This window comes from Xenopus tropicalis, chromosome 1 (assembly GCF_000004195.4).
Source record: "Xenopus tropicalis strain Nigerian chromosome 1, UCB_Xtro_10.0, whole genome shotgun sequence".
Classification (NCBI taxonomy): Eukaryota; Metazoa; Chordata; class Amphibia; order Anura; family Pipidae; genus Xenopus; species Xenopus tropicalis.
This window is the reverse complement of record NC_030677.2, coordinates 217,322,415-217,333,100: the sequence shown is the minus strand read 5'-3', so window position 1 is coordinate 217,333,100 and position 10,686 is coordinate 217,322,415. Positions and strand designations below refer to the sequence as shown.

General features: G+C 45.2%; 1 pseudogene; it reads right to left on the bottom strand.

Moving 5' to 3' along the window:
• Positions 1-1,003: 1,003 nt before the first annotated feature.
• On the bottom strand, positions 1,004-1,170 carry LOC116408556 (annotated as a pseudogene).
• Between the last annotated feature and the right edge of the window lie 9,516 nt (positions 1,171-10,686).

The window sequence follows — 10,686 nt, the reverse complement described above, 5'->3', positions numbered from 1 at the left end:
AGAGGTTTTGATGTGCTCCCGCTATACCTTATGGAGGAAAAACCCCTTATTCTGCACATGCTTAATATTACGGATTAGGACCTGATTCTGTTCTTTTCGAAAAAGTACTGCAGTAAAATTAAAGGAGGTATAAGGCAAACCAACTGCTTTAAAATATTTAATGGAAAGCTGAAATTTTGGGTGAAGCTCAGGCCTGACCTTGATGGCATTGGAGGGGTTAAACACCCTCCGGCAAATGTTTCTATTTCTGGGAACAGGGTTTTGTGTATTACCCTGGTACCCAAGTACTGTAGGCAATGCTTTACTTATGGCCATATCCATGATGCCTGCCCTAAGGGTAAGTGCTGGGGCAATTGTGCTAATGTGGGCCATGAAGCTGGCGCTTGCATGCAGCCAAGGCGGTGTGATATATGGGGAAGCCAGGAGCATCCGGCTAGAAACTGCCCCAGAGTTTGAGCAGCTGGGGTGCCCTATGCAGGGATTGTGAGAAGGGCTGAACCCCCTGAGGCTGAAGGGGTGAGGGGAATCTGGGGGTGGGCTGTCTCTTAGGGACAATTCTGAAAATGTTGTTGCTGAAACTGAATTATTCCCTGTGATTGAGCCAATAGCTGAGGGGGCTACACTGGAGAGTGTGGGGGAGGGGCATACAGTGGAAGGGGGTGGGGCCCATGATGGGAGCCAAACTGCAGGTGTATTGGAGGAATTCTTGATTGGAAGTGCTGTGAGTCCACTTTCTGATGGAAATATCCCTGAAGGTATGGGCTCCGATACTCATGTGCCCAAGGCTTTCGCCAATGAACAGCATGTGTGGGCAGATCCACCTTTGCTGAAGCTAGGGTGAGACCCACCAAGTCTTGGCCTAGGGTCAAGCCCAGAGGACAATGACACCTATCCAGGGTGCACAAATCTTGCCTTGGTAAGGCTCCAGCTGGCAGCTGGAAGGAATAAAAGAAAATTACCTCCCACCCGCCTAATGGCTGGGGCAAAGGAAGTGAAGCTGATTGGGCAGAAGGAGCATGTGCGAAGCCCCCGACAAAAAATAAGCCAGCAGCTCCTCCCTAATGGGAACACAGCCCCTCTGCTTTCATCAAGCTTCAGCTTCATCACAATTAGCAATAATCACGCCTCAGTTTGACCTCTTTGGCTATGATACTGCCACTGCACAAAGCTCTTACATCCCCTTTAACTTGCCAATCACTAGTACAGCAAGCACAATGGCACATTCCCTCCAGGCCAAACTCTATGAAGCTGAGGTCGGACCTGCTGGGAAGGCAGGAAGTTATGGGTAGGGATGTAGCGAACCTCAGAAAAAAAGTTCGCGAACCCGTTCGTGAACTTCTGCCAAAAGGTGCGAACTTTTGCGAACTTTGTGAACCCCATAGACTTCAATGAGAAGGCGAACTTTAAAACCTAGAAAAGCCATTTCTGGCCAGAAAACTAATTTTAAAGTTGTTTAAAGGGTGCCACGACCTGGACAGTGGCATGCAGGAGGGGGATCAAGGGCAAAAATTTCTCTGAAAAATACGTTGTTGACACAACGTTGCGTTTTGTGCTGTAAAGGGCAGAAATCACACTACATTTCTAAACTTGTGTAATAAACTGCTTTTACAAGGACTATTGGGTTACAGCAGATGATCAGCAGGACAGCTGTCCCCAGCAGCTACATACAGAGCAGTAGAAAGTAGATTACTAGTCAGCAAAGCTACCTAAACTGCCCCTCAAACCCCTGCACAGCTCTCTCCCTATGCTAACTCAACAAGCACACACAGGCAGAATGTAAAATGGCTGCTGGGCTTCGGTTTATATATGGAAGGGAGTGGTCCGGGTGTGGTCCGGGTGTGGTCCGGGTGTGGTCCGGGTGTGGTCCGGGTGTGGTCCGGGTGTGGTCCGGGTGTGGTCCGGGTGTGGTCCGGGTGTGGTCCGGGTGTGGTCCAGGTTGGAGAACTGCCTGATTGGCTGCCATGTATCTGCTGGCTCTGGGGTGAGAGGTCAAAATTTGGCTCCAGCTAAGGCGAACCCAAAATTGCGAACATCGCTAAAAGTTCGCGAACTTGCGAACACCCGATTTTCGTGCGAATTAGTTCTCCGGCGAACAGTTCGCTACATCTCTAGTTATGGGGGAGCAAAGAGATGCCACAAGCAATGTTACTGTGATTATGTCAGTGAATTTGTCAGGGTCTAATTGCGTTGTTTATTTCAGGGGAAATCCAGGCATATTTTTGTCTCTAAGGTGGAGAATTTAGAGAAGGGGGAAAAAATGCAACTCCTTCTATAGGAAACTTCAATATGGCCGTACCCCCCCGACAGAGCTGTGCAATGGGGCACCCTAAAATCAGTCACTTTGCATATGCAAATCAGCATGCCTGGGAAGGTATATAGTGTCTGTGCAATGGTTTCCCTGTACTTAGCGTGGGGTTTTGCCTATAGACCTTCTGCCTTTTCCCCCATGGTGAATGGACTGGGCACATGCTGGGGGTACTGTAGTAGGTCTAAGGGATGTTTTATAACTGTACAAGCAAGTGTAGTCTTCAGGCAAAGGTGAATCCAATGATCCTTGCCCCTTAGTGCCTTTTGGCCTGTGGGTCAGGGATAAAGGGTTTTTTTATAAGCCTTTAGGTGAATGTGAGGCCAACAACCTTTGTGCCTTTTGCGCTGTGTGTTTAGATAAAGGGGCTCTCCCTAACCTTCAGGTGAAGGTGAGTTAATGACCCTTTTGGCCTGTTGCTTGGGGATAAAGCGGCTTGCTCTAGCCATTGCGTGAAGGTTCCCATTGACCCTTGCACCTAAGTGCCTTTTGGCCTGGGGGTCGTGGGATAAAGGGGCTCACCCTAGCCTTTGTGTGAAGGTTCCCATTGACCCTTGCACCTAAGTGCCTTTTGGCCTGGGGGTTGTGGGATAAAGGGGTGCGCCCTAGCCTTTGTGTGAAGGTTCCCATTGACCCTTGCACCTAAGTGCCTTTTGGCCTGGGGGTCGTGGGTGTAGGCACTGACCACTGACCACTGACCACTGACCACTGACCACTGACCACTGACCACTGACCACTGACCACTGACCACTGACCACTGACCACTGACCACTGACCACTGACCACTGACCACTGACCACTGACCACTGACCACTGACCACTGACCACTGACCACTGACCACTGACCGTTTAATGGCTCTCTATTTTATATAAACAAATTTTTATATCTAGAAGTTATGTCATGTAGGATTCAGCTTTTGAATTTGGCCAAACTGAAGTCTTAAAGGGACACTAAACCCTGCTGCACTGCACAGCGCGGCTCAACCAAACGTTACTCAGCTGTTGTTGGACTACAAATCCCAGAATAATGTAACATATAATGAAGGGTGAGGCATGCTGGGAGCTGAAGTCCAGCAACATCAGGTTTGGATTCTTAAAGCAATATTGCACAATAAAACTTTTCAGGCTCCCCAGTGCCCGCATTGGCAGCATTGATATGCAAAAGAATCCCCCAATGAGAATCCCAGCTGATGTGAGTAAATCTGGCTCCCTGTTCTCTGTTCCTGCAATTGGAGTTGGGAGCAATAAGCACAGTTTCCCAGCACTGAACAAGTCTGTCCCTTTATCCCCATGTCTGATTCCTGTGCCATATAATGACGGGAAAATGGCATCATTATCTCTATATGTAAGGTACCAGCAAGGGGCCTGACACAGGGAATCAGCATTCTCATTGGTCACTTCTCTTGTATCATTAATTAAGTTTTTGGTAGAATTCACATTGGGGAATTGGTTTCCATGTAAAATTATGTTTTTTTATCAACTTCTATAGAGAACTAGGGGGCGCTGTGGGGCAGCTTTAGTGCTGGGATTTGTGTCCATTTACCTACCAAATTATCCTAATTGTACGTGACAGTATTCGTAGCGCAGTGCTAGCATTAGTACACTCTCAATTTTATTCTTTTAATCGTTTATCACCGATTACCAAATATATTTTATTTTGCATTTGTTTTGTTATTGTTACAGATAATGAGAACTGCATCAGATCCCCAGACATGGAATGGCCCAATGAGAGAAAAAAATCAGTGTATTGCAAGAACAATTTCTCTTGTGCACTAATGATGGGATTTCTGTATTTTTTTCATCAATTTCAGATCTGTCTTTTCTTATAACTCTACTAATATTAGGCGCCTTCATTACATACTGGGACTCCCCCATAGTGAGAGCCAACAACCGGAGCCTGAGCTTCCTCCTCCTTGTCTCCATCAAGCTGAGCTTCCTCAGTGTGTTTCTGTTCCTCGGTCGCCCTGTGGATATAACCTGCATGCTGCGCATCATCACTTTTGGAATCACCTTCTCCATAGCTGTCTCTTCTCTCCTGGCCAAGACTATCATGGTTTGTGTTGCTTTCAAAGCCACCAAGCCAGGGAGCTCATGGAGAAAATGGCTGGGAGTCAAACTGTCCAATTCTGTAGTCTTGTTCTGCTCATCCATTCAAATAATCATCTGCATGACTTGGTTGGCCATTTCTCCTCCCTTTCAGGAACTGGACATTCACACTTCCCCTGGAACCATCATCATTCAGTGCAATGAGGGCTCAGCTATTGGCTTTTACTCAGTTATTGGGTATATGGGGCTTCTGGCAGCTGTTAGTTTTGTTTTAGCATTTTTAGCTCGGAGCTTACCGGACAGTTTTAATGAGGCCAAGTACATCACTTTCAGCATGCTGCTCTTCTGCAGTGTTTGGATCACAATGATCCCGGCCTATCTGAGCACCAAAGGCAAAAACACTGTGTGTGTGGAGATATTTGCCATACTCACCTCAAGCGCGGGGCTTTTAGCCTGTATATTTCTGCCCAAATGTTACATTATATTATTTAGACCTGAGATGAATACAAAGTCCCATTTACTTGGAAACAGAACTTAGGGATAATAGTAAATTATGAAACTGCAGGTAACATCTCATAGAAACATAAAAGCTGATTAAAAATGAGAACCATAATATTCAGACAGGACTGGTTTATGTGTTGCCCTGTAATGTAATGTGGGTTTTATAGTTTTCTTTTGTATTGTTTAATATACTTTTCCCAGCTCTATAGAGCCAATGGCTCTGATTGGCTCTTATTGGATGTCTGTGACTCTACTACCATCAAGAGTTTAAATACCGGGGAATTCCCTACCAGTCATTTGAACTGAAGAAGCCACTCGGATGAGTGGTGAAACGTTTTCAAGAAAAACTCAGAAAAGTCCAGTTGTTTTAGACTTAATTCTACTAGACACTCACAATATTCTTCTTTCCCCTGCCTGCTTTAGTCTCTGCCTGTTCCCTATTAAACATGCATACAGGCCAACCAATCACAGTCCTGTCTGGCTGCTCCCTAAATAACTGAAGTCCTGCTCTGGCACTTTGAGCTTGGGGCGAGACTTTAGCTGAATCCTTATTGTGGGACTTTTCTTTCCCCCTTGTAATGATCCCAAATACTGAGCTGTGTAACAAATATAAGTTACAAAGGTTGGAAACAGAGGCAGAAGCTGTGACAAAAGTTCCAGTCACTTTGCTGTTACAAACAGCCCCTCTGGGAATAAACTGCCCCATTGGGAAGGTTTCTCTGTATGTAACACAGTGACTGTATCTGCCCCTTACACTCCCCCCCCCAGGGCTAAGGTACAGAATATTATTCACTTTAGTGCCCATCAGCCCAATAACTTCTCTGTATGTAACACAGTGACTGTACCTGCCCCTTACACTCCCCCCCCCCAGGGCTAAGGTACAGAATATTATTCACTTTAGTGCCCATCAGCCCAATAACTTCTCTGTATGTAACACAGTGACTGTATCTGCCCCTTACACTCCCCCCCCCGGGCTAAGGTACAGAATATTATTCACTTTAGTGCCCATCAGCCCAATAACTTCTCTGTATGTAACACAGTGACTGTATCTGCCCCTTACACTCCCCCCCAGGGCTAAGGTACAGAATATTATTCACTTTAGTGCCCATCAGCCCAATAACTTCTCTGTATGTAACACAGTGACTGTATCTGCCCCTTACACTCCCCCCCAGGGCTAAGGTACAGAATATTATTCACTTTAGTGCCCATCAACCCAATAACTTCTCTGTATGTAACACAGAGTGAGTCTGGTACCCTCCCTTCCAAGTGATAACATTTAGGGCTCTGGCACACGGGGAGATTAGTCGCCCGCGACAAAACTCCCTGTTCGCGGGCGACTAATCTCCCCGAGTTGCCTTCACCTGCCATCCCACCGGGGAAAATGTAAGTCGCCGGTGGGATGGCACACACTGGATAATAAATTACATAGTTACATAGGGTTGAAAAAAACCCAGAGTCCATCAAGTTCAACCCATCCAAGTAAACCCAGCACACACAACCTATACTGACCTATCTATACACTCACATACATAAACTATATATACACCCACTAGTACTAACTGTAGGTATTAGTATCACAATAGCCTTGGGTATTCTGCTTGTTCAAGAACTCATCCAGGCCCCTCTTATAGGCATTAACAGAATCTGCCATTACCCCATCTCTAGGGTGCACATTTACTAATCCACGAACGTCCGAAAGGGTCCGAATGCATTTTTTTCGTAATGATCAGTATTTTTGCCATTTTTTCATCACTTTCGTGATTGTTTCGTATTTTGCGCAACTTTGTCATCGCCGTTACAACTTTATCGTATATTTTCTGCGACTTTTTCGTCGCCGTCGCGAAAAATTCGGATTGTTTTTTTCACCGTTTACAATTGCTCAATACGAAAAAATCTCGCAAAATACGATAAAGTCGTGCCGGCGATGAAAAAGTCGCGCAAAATACAAAACAATCGCAGCGACGACAAAAAAAAAAATCGCTAAATTTTCGTTTCCTATCCGTTTTTTTCCCATTCGGGATTCGGATTCGAGGATTAGTAAATGTGCCCCTAGGAATGGCATTCCACAGCCTCACTGCCCTCACCGTGAAAAACCACCTACGCTGCTTCAAATGGAAGCTCCGTTCCTCTAATCTATAGGGGTGACCTCTGGTGCGCTGATTGTTTTTATGGGAAAAAAGAACCCCCCCAACTGCCTATAATCCCCTCTAATGTACTTGTACAGAGTAATCATGTCCCCTAGCAAGTGCCTCGTAAGGAAACAATAATAAAAACGATAGCTTCGATAATAGTCTTGACCCAAACGCTAAGGCCTGGGAGCCAGCTAGTAAGCCAATCCCACCAGCCTTGATCCTTATGTTGAGTAATGTTGTCAACTAAACCATGTAAAATGCCAAGCTGTTAGTTAATTGTGTATGAATGATCAGAAAGATTGAAGCAACATAAACCTTCAAAGAACTCACAACCATGATTATGTTTCACAAGTAAATAGTTGCTCACTGAGCGGTTGTAATACTGCTTTTCTAACATCTCTTAAATCAGTTAATAGGTTTGCAATTGCAGTGCTGGTTGTGTTAATGCTCTTAACTATGATACAAGTAATTTTGTTAATTTGCTTACCCTGGTATATAGTCAGTCCGGGTACTCCTACTAGTGAGACCCCTAGCGCTATAATCTCAGATTTAGGCATTTGGTGTAAGTCTGATTCGCAATCTTCAGGAAGGTGTTCAGATGTGGTTTCCCTTTTCGAATGTTGGACCTGAGAGGTCTGCGTAGGGTGGGTCATGGGAATAGCTAAGCTGAGTCTCTACCGGAAATATTAGCTGGAATATGATTTAATGAAGTGTTCCCACAAGAGAAAAACCAACCTCGGGGCAATGGCACATGCTTGTCTGGGCTAGGGGATAAAACAGTATGGTTGCATGACATGGTTGGGGTGATGTTAGTACACTGCAAGGGTAGCCTGTTGCATTCTGGGTGTTGATGGTCACTATTTAAAAAGCGTGCTTAGAGACATGTAGGTATTCCATCAACCTTACAGGCCATATTGTAGCATACATCACTTGCGGTTACATTATGCGTGATTATAGAAAAAAATTCTTTCTCATATAAGCATATACAGGGATGTGTGTTTCAGTGTCAAAGTCTTGTACTTCAGAATCATTGTTCTTAGTGTGAAAAATGTCAGGTAGCACTTTAGTTGGAGTAACGACAGCTACAAAACATGTGTCAATCAGTTCAGTTGCACTAGTGACATCCTTCAGGCACATATAACTAGTGTTCAGAACAACTTGTGCCATATATTCCCACAAATTATCCTCTCGTATGTCTAACACTCTCTTGTCTACCATCATGTTCCTGTTGGGGCGGTCCGGAGACTGTACACACAACCCAGGCATCACCTCAGGATGATACACACACATGGTGCTGAGGAAATCATGAAGTAGATGAATGCTCCTAAAACAAGAATTTTACAGACTCGACAGCCATTTCCAGGGGCGAGGATAAGGTAGGGCCCCAAGGGTGGTGGACGTCTTCCTCTGAGGATGGAATAGCTGGTGGAATAGCCCACATGGGGACCTTCTTTATGTGAGTTGCGTGTATCCATTGGTTGCTGTCAGACATCAAGATGGCTGTTCTGGTGATGGCGATCACAGTGGTGGAATCTCTGTATGGGGTACCTTTCTTTGGATGGAGTCTCCATACAAACACAATGTCTCCTGGTTGATACGGATGTGTAGGTTCCTGTGAAGGAATAGGATCATTGTAGTGACCATTCAAAACCTTTATCAATTCAGTTACATATTGTTCCCATATCTGATCCAAATCGCCTGGTATAATAACCATGGGAGTCCTTGTCCATGGAGTGGGAAAGGGTCTTCCCATTAGAATTTCAAACAGGGACAATTTGGTGCTACATGCAGAGTCATGTGAATCTCAGCTAGCACAGCGGGTAAGTATTGCTTCCATTTTTTTAATGTTCCGTTTGTGTATTTCCTTATTTTATCTTTTATTGTTCTTTGCATTCGTTTGACCACCCCTGAACTGGATGGATTGTACGTTATGTGGAGCTTCCAAGTCACTTGTACCAATTTCACTAAATCTTGTGTGACCATGGAGGTATCACTATCAATGCTGTCGGGGCATCCCCATCGGGGAATTATTTCTTGGCAAAGGATTTTAGCAACTGGAAGGCTTCAGTCCACCTACTGAATCTTCTATGACAAGGAGGTATTGATACCCTCCAGTTGTCTTAGGCATGTGTGTGAAATCTATCTGCAGCCACTGGAATGTCATTTGCGGTGGTGCTAAATGCTGAAGTTTCACAGGACTTGGTGTGATACACTTGTCAAGTTGCTCGTTCACCATCTGTTTAAAATCTAAAACACAAAAACGTTTCAGTATTTCTCTTGTTACCACTTTCCGGTTTACATGACCTACACCGTGAAACTGCATAAGGAATAGTGGTGCTGCATATTTCGGGAGACTTATAATCCCTCCTTTTGACCAGAGACCATTGTCATCGATGGTCAACATATTGTCTTGCCAGTATGCTAAATCTGTGGATGTGGCATGTAACGGGACGATTACAAAATTTTCCATAGAGTATAAAGGGAATCTTGCCTTGATTTTCTCCAAATGTTCCGAAGTCACCCCATTTGTAAAAATGTTATTTAAAGGTGTAGTTTGGGAATGCCTTTCCACTGCCATACAGTGCTTGGAAGGCAGACCGCTGCGTACAGCAGGTATCTTAACATTTTGACTTTAGCTTGCCGCCTTTCTCAACTTTGATTCTTTCTCTGGACTTATACATTTGCCAAAGTATTTCCATTTTTTTCAGCCAAATCACCTGCGGCCACACCATTCAAAATTAGTCCATTGAAAGCATCCCCAATATATGGGCAAGTCAGCTGCACAATATCAGGGCCTCACCATTGATGGAAGAGAGAGCTTGGTTGCACTATACCATCCCCAATATATGGGCAAGTCAGCTGCACAATGTCAGGGCCTCACCATTGATGGAAGAGAGAGCTTGGTTGCACTATACCATCCCCAATATATGGGCAAGTCAGCTGCACAATGTCAGGGCCTCACCATTGATGGAAGAGAGAGCTTGGTTGCACTATACCATCCCCAATATATGGGCAAGTCAGCTGCACAATGTCAGGGCCTCACCATTGATGGAAGAGAGAGCTTGGTTGCACTATACCATCCCCAATATATGGGCAAGTCAGCTGCACAATGGCTAAAATGGAGACCCCCAGGCCGAGTCCCACAGAGATGTTGAGTGATGACCCTGATGGAGCTGTTCATGATGACAGGGCTACACATAAGAAGAAATAACAATAATTGGGGACACATAGCAAGAAATGCTCAACATGGAGAAGTGGGCAAAAAATGATGCACATCTGTGGCAATGCTACCTACTAACCACATGACTTCCCGGGAATATCTCAGATCATTTCACCATTTAGTGTGAAGTGAAATTAGGATTTTAGTCTAAGGATTTATTCCAGCATGGTGGCTCAGTGAAAAGCCTTGCAGCGCTGGGGCCCCGTGTTCAACCCCAGCCCAGGCACCATCTGTAAGGGGGTTTGTATGTTCTCCCCGTGTCTGCACAGGCTTCCTCCCACACGCCAACAACATACAGGCAGGTTCATTGGGTCCCAGCTAAAACCGAGCATAGTGTGTGTGGTAGGGATGTTAGATTGTAAGCTCCTCTGGGGAGAAGAGAACAGGGATAAAACCCTGAGCAATGCAGGATACTCACACTGTTCAGTTGTAATGGAGGCAGTAAAGAGTGTGAGTAGCCTGCATTGCACAGGGTTTTTTGT